We start from the raw sequence: 17,901 nt of genomic DNA on the forward strand, positions 1-17,901 counted from the left end.
GTTGAAGCAAAAAACAAAACAAATGTTGAAATACAATGTGAAATAGTTGATATTTTGTGTCGTTTCAAATTTGTCGCTGCTGTGGCAGAATTGTTTTTCAGATCTGGCAAGTACAACTTCCACATGAAAATGTAAGATGGAATTACCATGTTAACCGAAAGTGTCTGTGGTTGCTCGTTATAAACTACATTAATGGTTGAAGTTTGAGGTGATTTGTATTGATATATACACCTCACACTGCCTGTCAAACTCTCCTTCTCCTGGATTAGTGATGCAATGCTTTATCTTCAGCTTGAAGAGGTCAAAAACAGTGTCGACAAATTATTTTCTGTTTGGCAAACCTTCATAACTTATTCTGACAGACAGACTTACAAGTTTACCCACCAAAATCATAATTTTGGTAATAACATATTTTAAGGGCAGACACGTACATTTTAAAACTGACCCCTTTTCTTTTCTGTCTTATACAGATTTATTTTGTAAGTCTAGGATCAGCTTGAAATAGAAACCAGAAACAATGTAAAGTCGTTTCTAAATCTTCTATTTTAATAAAAAAATGTTTAAAAAAAAAGAATGGTTGGAGTTGATAATGAACACAAATGAGTCACCAAAAATATGAGCTGGTGTGAACACATTTACACAATCAAAATAGTATATGTAAGAACAGAAGAATGCAATTTGAGACAGTACCGGATTCCAGTTTTAATGCTAAGCTAAGCTAACCAGCTGCTGGCTGAAGCTTCATATTTACTGTACAGTATAAAATGACATAGCATATTAATGTGAATTCACCTGATAAATCATGCTACATGGCTCTGTTGTTGTGATCAGCTTAGTTTTTTCTATAAATCTATATCATTTTGGAAATTCATGCCGGTACTAATCCACAAACGACTCAGTTGGTTTCTTTGTTTCTTTCTTTTACTACAAACTTGCAAAAGAAATTTAAAAACTCATTTTTAAACATTTCTTAGAATTGCAACTCTCTGGAGGCCTTAACTTATGAAACAGCAAACATTTCAGATGACACATTTTTGTTTTTTTTGCCACATTTCGAGCAAGGAACACCAGGTTATGTGTTCAAACTGTTTTGGAAGCGAAACCTTCAAACGAATCTTCAAGTTTGCATTTGCTCGATCAATTTGATTTGTACTCCGCCGGCCTCCCTGAGGAATTCTTCTTCCATGCAGGAGGACTTCAGTTATGGCTGTTCTGCTTTTGCAGCTCTCCGTCTTCCTCTCCTCCTCTCTTTCTCTTTTCGCCGTTCTTCCAGAGATGCGTAGTTGTTGGCAGTGCTTATGTAATAACAGATGGAAGCTAGAAATTAACACGTCTTGCCTCTCTCGTTATTCTCCTCTCTCCATTTATTTTTAATGCTGTGAGCACGAGCGTCTCTCGTTCTCTCTCTGTCTCTCTCGTCGTGTGTTTGTGTGTGTGTGTGTGTATGTGTGTGTGTGACCCCGGCAGGCCAGCAGCACCTGTCAGGAGTGTATCCACCGTGGTTGCGTGCCTAATTAGCACACAAGGAATTTGGTGGCACGAATCGTGCAGCATCGGTGGGAAGAAAAGAGTGTGGGGTGCAATTAGGATTTGTTGGCATGTACAGAACACACAGCAAAGAATCAAACAAGGAGGAGGAGGAGGAGGAGGAAGAGGAAGAGAGGTTGGGGTGCGTTGGTGTTGGAGTGAAGATGCATGTGTGGCCTGATACTACTCTACTATACTTTTTTTTTCTTTCACTTGGGAGAGAATCATTTGCATATTTGGAAAAAATGACTTCTGTTTGAATTTGAAATAAATCTGTTTAAATGATATTTCACATAACATCAAAAACATGATGCATTTGAATTTGATGCAGCATTTGAATGGAAGAGTATAGTTTATGGCGCAGAGGTAAGCACAGCTGGAACAAGGGTTCATTTCAAAATGTTATACTTGACTAAACCTGTTCACAACCTCTATAAATAAGCATTTGCATATGGATTTAGAATCTGTAGAAAAATAATCTATGTTTGTCGTTTGAGTAATATTGACCAATCGCATGTGTGCTTTGGTTGCATGCAGGTAAACAGGTGAGGAGAGAAAAGCATGAATGCATTGGTCGAAAACTCAACCTCAGAACCCATTGGCTATTATCTCCACCAATTTAGCTTTTTTTTAGTAGCTTAGCGAGTTAAATTAATTACAAATTAAAATAAAAAAAAACCTGCACTCATATTCAGACAAACAATCCAGACATCTCTCAACTCCAAACTTGCATCTCAAGTTGCTAAATAGTGACCAGCGAACAGAAGAGGAAGAATGGCTCAGACATCAGTTATCAAAAACATATATATTATATATACATATTTTTGGCAAAAAAATGTTTTTGACGATTTATTTTAAAGATTTAACCACATATAATATGATAGAATGATGTCAAGTCTTTATGTTAAGCGAAGCTCTGCTACCTTTTACTCCTTTTTGACCAATGTGAACCTAGTTCTTTTGCTGGTTTGCAGTTGGTTCAACTTGCAAACCGTCTCAGAACCTGTATACTTTTCCACAGGCTAGAGAGCCAAGTCATTATGTCACTGTATACGTCTCTGCTCTTCACGACTATAATAACAATTGCGGACTACATTGTCTCTTTACAAATGTTGCTCCATAGCTTTGGGAGCCTACATTGGGTTCCAAACAACATGTACAACACATTTTTTCTCCTCGCCTGGATCGATATGGCCGGCGATTACGGTGTTATTAGCACTGAATGGAGGACGTTAATGTTAGACTTTGTTTTAAGATAACCCTTACTTGCTAACGCTAACTCACTAACGCTAGCCCGATATCTAAGGCAAGCCCGTATCAATCACATTGCAGTTAAACAAATCAAATAAAAAGGTGCACGTCTTAGTTGGTCACAATAATCCCGTCCTCAACCCCTGATGTAGTTAGTGCTTCATGGTTTAAGACTTGCCTTGATTGAAAAGGCTATTCGTGTTACCTAATCATACTGTAAACTGTTACACTTTAAACATTGAGACAGTGTTGGTTGTGTTTGGTTTCTTTGGAAAAAGATTGTGGTTTGGGTTAAAATAAGTATGTTTGTTATATCACTTGGGAGTAGACGGGATAGAAGAATGCTTGATTATCATACGGACCATAATGTGTACACTGATGACACATATTATTACCAATTGTAAATGTATCAAGTAAAAAAATATGTAAATACAATATGACCATGAGACACGTTTTAATGTCAGCGATGAATAGTTACAGTGCATTCAGAGCTATTCACTTTTTTTCACATTTTGTTATGTTGCAGCATTCAATACACCATACTGACAAAGCCAAAAGTGAAGGGATCTGAATACTTTCTGAATGCACTATATGTTAAATATATGTAGTTATTGTTTTGGTTTGAAAAAGGACACAAACGGCATTCTCCTTTGTCGATTATACTTTTTCACCTGACTTCCTTGCTCCTGTCATAATTACCAAAGCAACTAGAGGCCATAATATACATCAAAATTGGTCGCAATTAGCTGCATGTATAAACAAACCCTGCGGTTGTTTTTTGGGGGAATACAGTCTCAAAACTCACATTTGGTGGCCAGATATGACTTGAGCCAAAGTAGAACAATGGATCAGGTTTTGGTTTTGATCAGGACCTGGCATATTTACTTGGTTTTTTTTAGTGGCATCTATGTGAATACTTTAGATGGAGAACAGATTTGAATCCTGATAAATGTCTTGTTGCACGAACACTACGGCACAACAGCAACTTGGAGATTTTTACAGCTCGGTAAAAATGAATTTCCCATTTGTTAATTTACAATCCTATCACTTTGTGTCAGTCCATCAGCTCCTGGAATACGATCTAATAGCACACAAACGTGCATATATGTACCCCAGGAGACACAAATTTACAAACTAATACACTCACTCCAGCACTATCTTTCTCACACTTGAGTCATTTTTTTCATACAAAAACATACAGTTTTCATTTACACACACATGGCAACGCCATGTGCTAATAAAACAAAGACAACAATACAGAATCTGTTCCCTGTTCACCTTCCTCTGAAAACACGCTGCTTTAATACGCATAGGTTTCCACTTAAACCCTTCCGCTTAAAAAAACAGATCTTCTCGTGTGGATCTGACCCTGCATTTCATTTTCTGCTGCCACTCAGACTTTGACAAAAAAAAAAAAAAAGAAAGTTGAAGGGGATTTTTTGAATGAGGAGAGAAGAAATAACAGATAAATAATTCATCGGTTACATCTTTTAGTGTTGAGCTGATGTTGCCACAAAAGGGTCCGATGCCAACAACCGCCACGGACTTTGATGACGCTGTAATGACCAATCAGCGCCTGAACAAAGTATGAACTTCTGAGCGCTTGAGGAAGAGGAGAAAGAGAAGGAAGGCGGCTGCTGGAAGTGATTGTGTCGAGGTTTAACTTTGTGTCCACCACATGATTTATTTATCAACGCGACGGCCGTTTTCATGGTTAGATTGGGGCGACGGGGGGGCTGCTGGGAAGTTAAAAAGAGTAGAGGGAGCTACAAGGAGCATACATGACCTCAGTTTGACGAGAGGGAATCAAAAAGATCACGATAGCTCTTGTGCCCACAACACTGAAAGGGAACAAATGGCTCTTTAATATTTCCATGCATACTAAAAGAAGAAAAAAAATCATGACAACGGTGATGAATAAAACAAAAAGAAGCAACAAGAAAGGGCTGCAGCAGCGGCGTCTTTGTGAGGCAGAGAGGAAATATGCGCCATGTCAAAAGCCGTCGTCTTTTTATCTAATGGGTGCGGCGGCTGTAATGCATCCATGTGGCCCTCACTTTAATAATTGAACAGACATCGGGGCGGCACCTGCTGGGAGCCCAAATCATCGTCGCAGCTTTGAACAAACTGCTGTGACATTACGGCATCAGGCATGGCAACGCAGCGCCGAAAAACACAGACAGAGGGGAAGAGGAAAAGGGGAAAAAAAGGATGCATTCGAGGCGGTGAACATGGCCCGGGGCTACAGAGTAATGAGCACATCTCCATGGAGGCTTCACGGATTCACTATTTGAAAATTGTTTCTTGTCTTAATAAATCCTAAATGTGTAATTTACTTGAGAAAGAGGCACAACAAAGCAGCTGACATTCCTCTCTGGCTGTCTTTTCCTCTGTAAAACGATCACACCGTCCTCAGGTGGAGACGCAGCAGCCTCAGATCTCCTCACCCGCTGCCCCCCCCCCCCCCCCCCCCCCCCCCCTCCTCTCCTGTTCCCTCAAATTGCAAAGTCATTGAAATTCTTGGTCTGCTTTTGCAGGAATTATAAAACCTTCTGAATCAATTACAACATCAATCGGGCTGAAATCTGCGGCCGATGAATATGTATAAAAGTACACACACATGCGGCTAATTAAACAAGGCCGTCAGAAATCACTTCAGACAGGTCGTGCAAACGCACAGTGAGCATACATTAACCAGCAGGAAGTTCAGGATAAGAGACAGCTGATGCAGGAACTGAATGCTGAATGAATGTAAATGCAAATTCTGTCCACTCAAAACAACTTTTAACATTTTTTTTACGTGTACCACAAAGGAATCAAGAGCAAAATGCTGTTTGACTGCTTACTCTGGTTGTTTTTTGGAAAAATGTGAATATCTCCTGCTGCTTTTTCTCTTTTTGGCCTTTCAAGAGTTGTGTAATCTCCTAAATCAGCCTTGTTTTTAAGCTGACATTTGCCGAATTTGTGTTAAACAAGTAACAGGATATTTGTATATACCCAAATTAAAGGAAAACGTTCAGTCGGCGGTATGGTTGTGGCATCAAGGCTTGAATACCAACCAGCCAGTGTTTTTTGTTCTAGCTCATGCAGTGTGAGAAAGTGAGGAAGAAAAGCAATTCTGCATCTCGGATGCCTCACGAGGCTCCAACAGAAACACAATCATGTCAGAATTAGTTTGTATGTATGTTTGACTACACTCCATGACACTTTGGACACCAGTTTTTCACATAACTGAACACAAATGTCTGTCCTGCACCTTTGTACATCACACAGAGTGAAAGCTGACAGACTGGAGTTGAACATCTGGTCTGCCTCTCTGCACCGTGATCGACAAGATGACAATCTGCAAAGACATAAATGTCATGTTGCCATGATTCTGCCATATAATGAACGAAACAATATGTTAAATACATATATTGAGATGCAGAGCGTTTGCATAAAGCAGAAGGGTTTCATTTAAATTTAATGGCCAATTTCTGAAAACTTTTGTCTAGTTTTTTAATGGATTAGATCAGGCTGCAAAGTAAATCCTTAAACGTGCCTTAAAGTGCCTTGAAACAGCATTCTTTCAAATGGCCAGCAGGGGGCGACTCCACTGGTTTCAAAAAGAAGTCAGATTGTATAGAAGTCTATGACAAAATGACCCAACTTTCCACTTGACTCAGTAAAAATGTTCTTGCCTCAATCTATACTTTTAAGTCTTCTTCAACACATTTTAGTCCCGTTTAGATTAAAAATAATAGAAGATAAAGATAAAGCATGGTATGATTTAGGATGGGGGTACATTGTGATTGTCAAGTTTCTACCAACTTGATTGGTGTACATTTCAATAGCCATGAACTTGATTTGGTGCATTGTCATGCAAGTTGCAAAAATGTTGGTTGCCTAAAAAATCTTGTTTAGCATTCGGTTGGAAGAAAAGGAGTAAGCTGTTCACTTTTTCCAGTAGGTACATTTTCAAGGCCTGTTTTTCTAGTACTAGAATGAGTCGGTTACATAGTATTTTCAATACAAATGGTACAGAGCCCAGGCAGGCTTATTACATGTGTTATCATATTTTCTGGCTGAAAAAAAGCCAAGCCAAAATGGCAAACTCGAGCCTCCAACATGGTAGTCAATAAACCAAAGGGTCTGTTTTGTTCACTTCCGTCATACCATCTATAAATTAAATGGACTTGTGCTTCTTAATATACTCACTTTTTGTTGCCATGAGATGGTTTTCTATCAGTAACTGCTTTTTTAAATCTTTTTTCAGCAATGTCTCCTTCTATTTTAATGGATTCATCAAATGAAGTAAGTCCACTTTTATGCACTCTGAAACTCACTTTCACTACAATAATTTACTTAAAAAAGAGCACAAGTAAGCTTCAAAAACAATGCTGCAGATTCCCTGCAGAATTAGGGATGAATCCATGAGTAGCTCCTCTCTGCATGCCGATGTCTTCCTTTTTTCCTTTTTTTTCTCCTTGCACTCTGACAACAGTACTCGGTCGATCATTAAGTTGAGCGTTAGCTCCGCTGTCTCGTGCCTAAGGGTGCTAAAGCACAGAGATCTCTTTAGTTTCCCCATTAGGAAATTTGTGAAGTGAAAATTAAGCTCCTTCATGCCCTTGTGCCAAGATGTTCACTGCACAACTTTATATACAGAGAGGAGGAAGTGTTTAAACTCAGGAGTGGGCAGAAGAAACTAAACAACCGAACGTCACAGTTCAGTGACGGCATCGCCAGGTGCCACGGTCGTTATCTTTGCTGCATCAAAATCCTCTCACTTCCACTTTTTTCACCTATCTTTTAAATTGCTGCTAAAGGGATTTCTTGAGGTATGGTTGTACTAGGTACTTCCAAAGGCAATGTATTACTTCCACTGTAAAAAAAAAAAAAAAAAATCTCTTTCATTTACGATAAAATACCAGCAGCTGTGGTTGCCAGAACTTCACAGTAAAAAAATACAGTGAGAGGGTTTTCTACTGTAAATTTATATGTACATATTATCAAAAACTGTAATTTTGACTGAAAAGTCCCTTTATTTTAAGGTTATGGTGGTATTTCTCCTTTAATTTACATGAAAAAACTGTTTAAAGTTTTGTACTATTCCTTGATTTACGGTAATTAAAAGCATCTACTACTGTGATATTCAATTTTTTATTTTACGCTCTATTTCTAATGCAATTGTGTACAGTGAAAAAAAAATCAGTATCAGTTTAAATATAGGCTAAATTTTGAATATTTTCACCACTTAACATAGCCGTCAGACAGCCATAATTAAGTTTACATGGTGGGAACTTAAGCCAATGAAAAAACAGTAATTTTGCCTTGCAGAACAAAGCAGTTTCTGGCATTCTGCTGCATCATCCGTTCAGTTTGTCGTCATGTCATTGTGTGACTTTAGTGTTTTAAAGGCTTAGTTCTCAGACAGTTGTCACAGAACAAGACAAAAACTAACCGAGTGAGGCAGTGGTAAACCAGCAACTCCCATCTACCGTGAGATAAAATAACGTTTTTTGTCAATGGAGTCTGGTGGTTTTGCGAAGAGTATAGAATGTAGAGTTACCACAGCCGCTGTCTGATGAAGTGGTTTAAATATCCTGAATAAAGCATACACTTCCATAAAGTTTGTCTGTGTAATGGCACAAAAATGTTGGTTAGGGACCACTGATCATAATGGAAATATAATGGACTATACAGGTGCATCTCAATAAATTTGAATATCATTGAAAAGTTTATTTATGTCAGTAATTCAATTAAAAAAAGTGGCATAACACTTTTATACCATTATATAGATCCATTACACACAGAATGAAACATTTTATGTCTTAATTTATTTAATTTCTACTAATTATGATTATGGCTTACATTTAATGAAGACCTAAAATTCAGTGTCTCAAAAAAATGTAATATTACAAAACACCAATTTTAAAAAGTATGTTTAATATGGAAATGTTGGCCTCTGAAAAGTATGTCCATCTATATGACTCAGTACTTGGTTGTGACTATTTGACTTGAACTACTGGAAATTGACTTTTCCATCATATTCTAATGTATTGAGATGCACCTGTAGATAAGATTAGATTGCACTTTTCTTATTAGATTCCTCCGAGTTTTGTCTTAAATCACACGTAGATATAGCCAGTGATAGAACAGACATGTCACATTGGCCCTGGACCAATCAAAACCCACCTTTTGATTTTACTTTTTTAATAAAAAAGATTTTAAAGTGAATCTAAACACTCTTGTTGCAGCTTCAAGTACTGCCAAAAAGTGAATCTCCACTTGGTGATCTGGACTGATAAAAAGTATTTTCTTCAAACATGTTGCCTGATGCACTCTAATCTTATTTTCCTGCTGGATAAGAGCCTCCAAAGCCTGAAAATGTTCACGTCGGATAAAAATCATCTCACTCTAATTCCCCGTCTCCGTTTCACTTGACACAAAGTTACCCGAGCATCTCGACAGTGGAGGAGTTTTATGATTTAAATTTTTTATTTTTTGCTCCTCGGCCAGTTGTCCCCGGGCCGTTGCTGTCTCTGCCCATGTCTCCCGTTCTGAGATGTGCGGCTCATAGAGCTGAGGGAAGGAAAGGGGGAAGTAGAGCCCAGCCAAGAGGCCCCGGGGCCACGGCCCTCTCTGGACCCCCAACCCCGGGTCACTGAGCACCTCGGGTCAGCCGGTCCCGCTCAGCCTCCTTGTGGGGGAATCGCCCGGCTACCGGATTGAGCAGGACGGAGGGAAGAGGAGGAGGAGGAGGAGGAGGAGGCTCCCCCCGGTGTCTTGTGTAATCAACATTTAGAGAACAGCTGGAAGGAGGAGGCGTGTGTGTGTTTGTTGTGTACATGTGTGTTTTCTCACGTTCGGATATATTTGATCTGTCGTATGTGTGTTTTCACTTTGTGTGTGTGCATGTAAACGGCTACTACGGCATTTACAAGTGCAGATATGAGCTTGTGAATGGCATCATTATGTGTGTGTGTGTGTGTGTGTGTGTGGTCGGTGTTTATTCCCTGCTGGCCCTCAGAGCTCAGAGCGGGTTCAGTGTCGGGGTCTTTGCCTGCAAATAAAACTCCTCCTCTGGGTGCCAACATGCTCGTCTTTGGGTTGAACTGTCAGAGCGAGGAATCTCACATTTGCAGATGAAGAAACGCAGCAGTGATATTTACAGTTCTAAAGTATCAAAGAGTAACTGAACAATTACATCACAAAGTATAACATAAATCAGTACCATTAGTTTGGAATCTATTAAAGGATTACACAAACCTTTGACCCTTAAATGCAGAATCTCACTTTTGAAATTAAATCTCAACACAGTAGAAACGGTGCTATTTCATCCCATGATCTATACATACAGCATCAAAAATAAACTCTCCTGCATGTCTGGATTTAACTTCTCACATTTTCTTTTTCCAACATTAGTGGATGTGATGCTGAGATGATTATTAATGTAAGGTGCAAAAACTTCTTTTGAGAACTCTATTTGGTCTTTGGAAGAATTTGGAGTGATTCATTCTGGGCACATTTTACTCATAATAAAAGGGTATAAATGGGCTCAGGTTAGCCTCCTTGCTATTGCAGAGTGGAAATGCCATTTTCTGCAACATTTTCTCAACAGAGTAACAAAGATGAAGCTTACGGCACTGGTGCACCGTAACATTAACATAACTTTAGCATTAAACTAATTTGTTTTGACGTATCGTTGAGTGTAGGTGCAGCCACGTACAGTCTTGTTTTTAACTCATTTTTTAACCTATTTCTCTGCACAGTTCTTGCTCACTTTGAAAAATCTCATGAATGAGGAGTCAATTTGCACTAGAACTCTTTGAAGTCCCTACTACTTAAGAAGTCATGAATACATATCTACTTATTTGAATAAATATTGCTGTGCACTTGATTTGATTTAGTTTGTTAAAACAAAGAGAGAGAGTGTAAAGAGAGCTCTTGTTTCACCAATCAATATCGATATTGGCAGATATTCAATTCATGTATCTGAATCGGGTAGGAACTTTAAAAAAGTAGACGGTGTATCCTTTAGGCTGGGCAATATATCGATGTAAAGAAAATATATCAATATATTTTTTAAATGTGATATGGAATTAGACCATGCGGCATATATCAATATACTTCAATTTTTTTTCTTTGCTGTCCTTACTAGGGTTTGCCATATTTAGTTCTTTTGTAATGTTCGTTATTCTTTTTTCAAATAAACATATGTATTTCAGAAAAAGATTGGGATATTTTATTTCATAGGCTTTCTTTATTTAAATTTTTGTTTTTTATTTAAATGTGCACTTTATGGAGCTTTGATTTTAAAATAAGGTACTCCTGTTATACAGTATTTATGTTCACTTAAATAAGCATTTCAATAAAACTACTTGTGACATGTCATATTTGGCTTTGACTTTTACTGAACATTCACTCTCTCTTATATAAAAATACGATAAAATGCGAATAAAAATACCGGGATATATATCGTATGTCAATATTTAACCTAAATATATCGGGATATGACTTTTGGTCCATATCGCCCAGCCCTAGCATCCTTATAAAAAACTGAATTTTAATTGAGCACCTAACTGCTTTTTCTGTTGCCAGTTAACATTTTGCCACATGCATTGTTTGTTTTGGATCCATAAATACTGTATTCGCCTGGAGTTTAATGCTAATGCAACAGATAGCTGTGTGTCGCACAACATTCGAATCCACCATCTGACTAATTACAGCAGCGTACGATCAGATCAGGCTGCAGAGAACCTGTGAAGACCCTGAGTGTGACCTTCCGGTCAGAAAGGGGAAGCAGCCTCATTGTTGCTGCCAGAAATAATAATTTCAATAATTTTCTATAATTTCCAGCATCTAAACAGAGCAAATCAAGTCAGGAAACAAAGCAGGGGCCCAGCCAAGCTCCGCCTCCACCTCCCCCAGGAAAACACAGTCACAAACACACACACACACGTAGGCCTATGAGAGCCTCCCTACGGAAAGCGGCTGCCATCTAAAAACAGCCTCTGCAGCTGGCGGCCGCAGCGAGAGGCGTGCTTTCAGTGCTCGCACCCGCAGTCGCAGTTTACTCCCGCTAAATGTATGGAATCAGGCACTCGCTAAAAACTACAATTACAGGTGATATACAGATTGAAATCATAGGGGCCGCTTTTTTGTTGAGGAAAATTGTCCTAATGAGCGGTTTGGCGATTCGTGGGGTGGAAGGGAGGGAAGGGTTGGTGCTGGTGTTGGAGGAGACTGTGAAAGTCTTTTCTCTTCAAGTGTGTGTGTGTGTGTTGGGGAGGTGTTGGGGGGGCATAAACAGCTGCACCTGCTGCTGCGGCGCGCACTGCCACAGTTAATGATATCGGATGATATCATTAGGCAAAGTGCTCATAAACAGATGTTGGAGGCGCTGCCTAAACAGTGTCAGCTGAGCCGGTTTGCATTTCTGCGAACATATTATTTATATAGGGCATTTAAGTTTGTTATGTTAATAACCCCTCTGTTAACATGCAGGAGGTGGCACAGGAAGAATTAAACTGCACTGCAGCAGAGAGTTAAACTGCACCTCAGAGCCTCTGTGAACCTCTGAGGCTGAGCAGAGGTGTGAGGAGCTGACAGGAGATCAGTTTAGATGAGACGGAGCACGGCAGGCTGAGCCTAATCCAGGATCCACCTCAGCTCTCAGCTACACCTTAAAATGAGCCTTATTTCAAATTAAAGCTTAATCAGAAATTAATCTATTTAGTAAACCCTGATTTAACACAGAAATCATCTTGTTTTGTACACAGATTTTAGGGCAGAAGAGTGAGTTTCCTGCTGGTTAATTCAGAGTACTGCAGGTTTGGAAGTTGAGCTGCTGTATTTATGACTTACATTCTCAGATAAAGGTGTAAGGAGTTATTATAATTATAGGATTTAATGTCATTAATGGTGTGCCATCTTTGGAATCCCTAACGTAATAATGTCTAGCATTAAGATATTACTTAGATAATGACAATATTGTGTCGTAGCCTAGAACCAATCAGAGCAACAAGGCATGACGTAGCGCTGAGCAACAGACAAATGTAATCAGCTGCAGTCAGCTCATTTTCGAAAATACCTCAACAGCACGACTCTTTAAGATAAACCTTTATTAGTCCCATGATGGGGAACATTGCACCATTACAGTAGCAAGTAGACAAAAGAAATAAGGATTAGTATAAACAAGGGTAGTATAACAAATAGCATATATAACATAAATATAAAAAGGGTAAAACTGAGAAAACTGCTTTAAAGTTTTTTTGTTTTTTTTCACTGGCCAGGCAAATGGGTCAGTAATATTGCATTTATTTCTACATGTATTAATAATGTAATTTTTATGCTCAAAAATCATGACGATTTATTTGACCTTTGACCCCAAAAATGTTCTTAATGCATTCTGGGTTTGCATTGCTGTAAAAGGTAGTAATGGTAGTAATAGTCATGCAAAAAAAATGCAGTAACTACAATGATGTTGTCTTCTTTCAGCTTCTATATTTTGTTTTCAGTGAATAAACAAGTTCAAATTGATTTTGTGATAAGTGTATTTAATTTTTTGAATCAGTATTTCTTTGAAATAAAGCAATTGAGATCTAAAACTTTGTCACAAGATAAAATAGACATCAAGGAGTTCATTTTTGGTTATAACTCAATTTCAACCAAAAATGTAGTTACTGCAGTGCTTTGTAGGTCAGTATAAAATAAGCAAATATTATTGTTATTTATCGTCTGAAATTGGAATGCATGAAGTTGCAAGTTGTTTAAACGTTGCTATCCTCACTAGTCGCCACCAGAAATAAACTTTAAAATAAATACATTTTATCTACAGACACTCTAACCCCTTTAAAGCTCATATACAAGTACTTTAACAGTGACGGAGAACCAGGAGAAAGTTGTGCAGCAGAGTTAAATAAACATCCAACGTGACGTCACTCACCCAAACAGCATCTGAGTGGTGAAACTTTGGGAAGCTTCGACGTCACAGCAGACTAATATCTGGTCAAGTGATGTGATGCAGCTGCAGACAGCAGTGATCAACCTCTGAGGGAAACACAGAGGTTGACAGACTTTAAAAAACTACATAAATACATCAAAGTACTGTATGCATTTTAATAGAAGTGGTCCCAGTGAAGTATTTGTGCCTATGTTTGGTGTTAGTGCCTTGCCTCTCAGGGATTTAAGCCTCTAACACATCAGGATTCATGCATTTCACTTTGAACTGATGCTATATGTGTGGATGTATACAGACAGTCTGAATCTTAATATTCTCTTATGTGTCCTTGATTTTATAGTCAATAACAGCCAACACCATCTCATTGTAGAACCTTGTACACAGGACTTATGGTTCATAAACTACCACTCAGTTAATAGAACTACCCGATATATAGAAAACTTTAAAAAATAGATACAGCATAGTATGGTGATATTTTGCGTGGCAATATTATATGAATTTATGGCTGCCAACATTGATATTTAAAGTTCCGGCAGCCATCAGTATATTGACTCTCATTGTGGAGAAATAAAAAGACTGAAATGAGATGAATAGACTGATAATTTTCTCCTATTTGAGAAAACAATTCTTGATTGAATTTAAAGTTAAACAGTAAAATCACAATATATTGTATCACAATACTCACCATATCGCAAAATGCTTAAAATCGCAATATTATCGTATTGTGACTCAAGTATCGGGATAAAATCGTATCGTGGGGCCTCTGATGATTCACACCTCTAATATACTGTATGTGGTTTATTTATTTAATATATAAATTGCCTGGATTTTATCTTGTATATAGTAACTACTTTTTTTTTTAAAAGTTTCACTTTTTTCTAGGGTTGAGCTGAGTCACTATCCAAACCTCTGATGAAGAAAGATTTTCATTGAGCAGCTATTAACATTGATCTGTTTTATAAATAGTTTTATATGGCGTCAGTGAAGTTAATACCATCTTATCTTATGTGAAAAACAAATTGATATCCAATGCTGTTGTTTACATTATCTCCTTAACCATCTGGAGTCACCAAAAAAAAGTTTCAATTTGATGATATGCCAAGTAAAACTGGAGACAAGGTCAAATATATTTTGTATAAAATATAGAACTGGATGTAACCCTCTTATATGTTATATTTGCAACCTTTGTTCACAATTGCAACATTTAAAATTCTTTATTGAGCATGATATGTTGATATGTTTTGAAAGTAAAAAAAAAAGATTCAAAATCACATTTTATGTTGGACTAAAAAAGACACAAAATGACCAAAAGTAGACACAAAATGACTAAAAAAAGACAACAAAAGACACAAAAGACACAAAATGACCAAAAGTAGACACAAAATGACTAAAAAAAGACACACAAAAGACACAAAATGACCAAAAAAGACACACACAAAAAAAATCAAGTATTAGTAGGTCATGTAGGAGAGGTTGTGCTGAAAGAAAATATACCAACATTACATTTAAACATTTTTAAGTGGTGTATACAGGCAGGGTGAAAAGGATCCAAAAATGGCGCAAGACTCCATAGAGTTAAAGTATAATTTTGTTGCAGCATTAATTTAAAGCCTGTCAAATGAACACAGTTGCCAAATATTTAAACATTACCAACCCTCTCATGAGGGAGTATAAATTACACAGATACATTGCACTTTTCTACCTCAGGGTAAAAGCATTAAGGGATCTTTTATATTGTCACTGCAGGTTTTTATGAACATATAGAAACACAAACAGCAGGGGAAAAAAACACTTCTTACCTTTGCCTGAAGCTTGTTTCTTTATTTGTTTGTGTTTTGCTCAGGTTTCACCATCTAATCTACTGAGAGAAACCAAGGTGTGTTTACAGGTGAGTTAACACATCTCAATCTGCTTTAACTGTTTTGTTATTGTGTGTTTTTAACTTTAGATGCAAGAAAATGTTTGAAGAGAAATGGAAGATGGAAAAGTGTTTCTTACCTAGATTATGTGTCATGTGTTCATTCAAACTTCTTTGATTACACCAGTTTATACACCTGTGCATTTTTCTGGCATGATCCCACCACTTCCTCTTTTTTCTTCTTCTACTATTCATTTTGAACATTTGAGACGCACTACTGCCCCCCTCTGCTTAGGAGGGTACACAAACTCTACCAATTAATCTTCTCTGGCAAATTAAATGCAAAGACAAACCTGCTACATTTACAACTTCACAGTTGTTGTTGTTGTTGTTGCTCTAACTTCCAATTTTACTAAATTTTCTCTGCTTCAAGCTAAAAGCCATAATCATTTGTCCTTACTGCAAGGCTTTTAATATGAAATATCTACAGGAAATGTTGGATTGGAAAGCCATCCTTGTAAAGAAAAATGATGAATTATTTAGGAAGTAATCTGAGGCATAATAACTCTGAAAATGTGTATTTTTCTTTACTGACTCTAGAGAAGATTTCATCATAATCTAATTCTACTTTGAATTGCTTTTTTTTCTTGCTTAAATGGAGCAATTCTACGCTCTTTCTGCAGCTCCAGAACAGATGTAAGTTAACATGACAGAGGTCTAGTTCGGTGCAGCAATAACATGAAAATACATTTTAACTGTGTCAAGCAGAAAATAGCAGGAGAAAAGTCAGACAGGCTCAGCCCACCTTGGAGGAGGAGAGCATCAAGCCGCACTTTTAAACAGCACTCATACACGTGTTAACAGATTTATGTAAAAGGTTAACGTCCTTGTGTTATTCTGCTCAGGCGCTGCCATTTTACCCCCCCTCTTCCTCCCCCCCACCTCCCTGGCTGAAAAAAGGGGGAACAGGCGCCCATTTCCCTGCCACCATTATGCTCATTTGTCCTGTCAAGAGAATGACAGGCCGGTTGACTCTTCCCCAGATACGACCATTAGGTAACGCTCTGTCATCTGACAGCGAGGCATTCTGCCGCTCCCTAAAAACCCCCTAATTATTTCCTTCGCCAGAGACAGGCGGCGGCGGGTAGGTAATTTTTAACCTTTCACGTGCACCTGGGGAACCCTCCTCCGGGGAGCCAAGGTGCCTGTGTGGCATTCAGTCATCAAAACATGACCTTTTATGGCCGTTCGGAGAGCAGTTGGCACCGGGTGCCACGCGCCGGCTAATGCTAATGTTGATGACTAATTTATGCATCAGCCGACCGCATCTGCAGCAAGTTTAGGGTAGCAACAATGTGTGATAGAGCGGTGAGAGGGGAGAGAGGAAGGGAAGGGGAAGAGAAGAGGAGGGGGGGCATCACTGCAGAGCAAGCAGAGGTGAAAGGCATTTTGGGGGAAGAGGTGGGGCTTTTGAGACACCCGGTAGCCTGGCACGACAGGGAATTGAGGGGGCTAATTATGTTGCAGGGAATACATTCGGCGTGACCAGCGAGCCTTTTTAGAATTTGTCGAGCGCAATCTGACTAACGTGGCTGACCTTTACTTTTTTTAGCCCAAATTGCGGGAGACCAGAGAGCATGCAAGATGTGTGCATATTCTATGACCTAATTGTCTTTTTTCTTGTATGGCTAAATGCTGTGAGCACCTTTTCTCCCCGACAACGTGGGATGTCAAAAATCAGCTTATCACATGTGCATTTAAAGCTTACAGGACAACACAGACGTGTCTACTGCATGGGAGCTGAGGAGTCTGTTGTTATTTCAGGATGGCTTCAGTGTTTTGCTTTCTTTCTTAGCATTAGATGAGAAGATTGATACCACTCTCATGTCTGTCTGTGAATATGAGGCTACAGCAAGCAGACAGTTAGCTTAGCCTAGCATAAAGACTGGACACAACAGGAAACATCTAACTTAGATCTGGCCTAAAGGTAACAAAATCCACCTCAGAGCACCTCTAAAGTAAATGTGATGTAAAAATGTTGTAAAAAAGCAGGAATAATCAAATTACATATTAATGTGTTTTTGTACTGAAAGAAACATTACAGTAGATAAAAGCAGAAGCTGTTTTTCTGAAGTTTTATCTACAAAAGGTAACACACTATATTTCCTATCTAAGTCATATAATCGTGAAGCAGTTTTTTCACCAGATAGACGACCTCTAGTGGCCGCAGTAATTATGACAGGAGCAAAAGAGGAAGACGGCAGAAGAGTATAAAGTCAAAAGTCAATAAGTCTGCAAAGAGAGGAGGCCGGGGTAGATG

General features: G+C 38.4%; 1 long non-coding RNA gene across 1 annotated transcript in view; it reads right to left on the reverse strand.

Moving 5' to 3' along the window:
* Positions 1-15,953, reverse strand: part of LOC131962897 (uncharacterized) — a 68,603-nt gene extending 52,650 nt beyond the window's left edge. The window contains exons 1-2 of the long non-coding RNA XR_009389976.1: positions 15,523-15,953; positions 13,709-13,812 (exon numbers count right to left, since the gene is read on the reverse strand). This is a non-coding gene — a long non-coding RNA (uncharacterized LOC131962897). The remainder of the gene's footprint in view (positions 1-13,708; positions 13,813-15,522) is intronic.
* Between the last annotated feature and the right edge of the window lie 1,948 nt (positions 15,954-17,901).

Source organism: Centropristis striata, chromosome 24 (genome assembly GCF_030273125.1).
Source record: "Centropristis striata isolate RG_2023a ecotype Rhode Island chromosome 24, C.striata_1.0, whole genome shotgun sequence".
In the NCBI taxonomy this organism is placed as follows: Eukaryota; Metazoa; Chordata; class Actinopteri; order Perciformes; family Serranidae; genus Centropristis; species Centropristis striata.